This window comes from Arachis ipaensis, chromosome B10 (assembly GCF_059453495.1).
Source record: "Arachis ipaensis isolate K30076 ecotype BB chromosome B10, ASM5945349v1, whole genome shotgun sequence".
In the NCBI taxonomy this organism is placed as follows: domain Eukaryota; kingdom Viridiplantae; phylum Streptophyta; class Magnoliopsida; order Fabales; family Fabaceae; genus Arachis; species Arachis ipaensis.
In genome coordinates, this window is record NC_142435.1 from 101,594,441 (window position 1) to 101,596,287 (window position 1,847).

Consider the following 1,847-nt stretch of genomic DNA (forward strand, 5'->3'; position numbering starts at 1 on the left):
AGAACCATCATGAAGAAGAGGCTCACAACCATGGCAGAGAAGGTCTAGCAAATCATGCTGGGTAAGAGAGAAGAGTTCTGGGTTCGTACATCCATCCAAACCCAGGAAATTGCGAAAGTAGCATCCAAAGGCCAACCATACATGCCAACAATTTTGAACTAAAGCCACAGCTCATCACCCTTGTTCAGAACAATTGTTCATTCGGAGGAGGTGTCCAAGAAGACCCCAATCAACATCTAACCACCTTCCTGAGGATATGTGATACTGTGAAGTCTAATGGTGTTCATCCTGACAACTATAGACTACTTTTGTTCCCTTTCTCACTCAAGGACAAGGCATCTAAATGGCTGGAATCCTTCCCAAAGGAGAGTTTAGCAACCTGGGAAGAGGTGGTGAATAAGTTCTTGGTAAGATTCTATCCTCCTCAACGGATCAACAGGCTGAGAACTGAGGTACAAACCTTCAGGCATCAAGATGGTGAGACTCTATATGAAGCATGGGAGAGGTTTAAGGACCTGACAAGAAGGTGTCCACCAGATATGTTCAATGAATGGGTGCAGCTGCACATTTTCTATGAAGGTCTTTCTTATGAATCAAAGAAGGCAGTAGACCACTCATCAGGGGGATCTCTGAACAAGAAGAAGACCATTGAGGAAGCCATAGATGTCATTGAGACTGTAGCAGAGAATGACTATTTCTATGCTTCTGAAAGAGGCAACACTAGAGGAGTGATGGAGCTAAATAATGTAGATGCACTGCTGGCCCAAAACAAGCTTATCACCAAGCAGCTGGCTGACCTCACCAAGAAGATGGAGAGGAACCAAGTAGCAGCAATCACCACCTCATCAGCAACCCAAGAGGGAGTGAATGCAGAGGCAGAGGATGAGCAAGAACAAGCCAACTACATTGGAAACTTACCCAGGCAGACCCATGATCCATACTCCAAGACCTACAACCCTGGTTGGAGGAATCACCCAAACTTTGGGTGGGGAAATCAACAAGATCAAAGCCAAGATCAGAGACGTCACAACCCTAACAACCTTGCAGCTCACCAACATTCCATATAGAGATCATATCAACACCACCCTAACAATACCTCTCCACATCCATACCAAAACCAAAATAACCCAACTCACCCATTCATTCTCAACTCATCATCATCTGAAGATAGACTCTCAAGGATTGAGAATATACTTGAAAGCATATGCAAAGAGATTCAAGATAACAAGGTGTTCAAAGAGGAGGTGCGAGCTAGTATCAAGAACCAGGGAGAAACCATCAAGAGGCTGGAATTTCAAGTGGGATACTTATCTGAGAAGATCCCCAAACCTACTGATAGCTTCCCAAGTGACACAGAGAAAAATCCAAGAGGTGAAGCAAAGAAAGTCAGATGGGAAGATTACAAGATGGTTACTATAAGTGATAAGGAGACTGAGGAAGAGCTGAACAACCCATTAGAACAACCTGAAGACACTTCAGCAGGAAAGCATGGGGAGAATCATCAAGAAACCATAATTACACAGAAAGATCTGACACAGAAGGAGCTGCTGAGACTCTATGCACCCTTTTCCCAATTACTAAATAGTTGTGTAGAGAAGAGACTATACTCAAGGTTTCTTGACATGTTTGCATCTCTCCATGTAAACATACCATTCATCAAGGCCCTCCAACAAATGCCCTCATACATTAAGTATATGAAGGAACTGCTGACCAAGAAAAGCTCACTCAATGGAGGACAAACCATAGTGATGAATAAGAAGTGCAGTGCTCTCATTCAACCAGAGCTACCTACAAAGAGGAAGGACCCAGGGAGTTTCTACATCCCCTGTGCCATAGGAGAAACAATG

General features: G+C 43.8%; 1 non-coding gene across 1 annotated transcript; it reads right to left on the reverse strand.

Moving 5' to 3' along the window:
• Positions 1-437: 437 nt before the first annotated feature.
• Positions 438-544, reverse strand: LOC148581100 (small nucleolar RNA R71). Its single transcript, XR_015896939.1, has one exon. It is a non-coding gene; the product is annotated as a small nucleolar RNA R71 (small nucleolar RNA).
• Between the last annotated feature and the right edge of the window lie 1,303 nt (positions 545-1,847).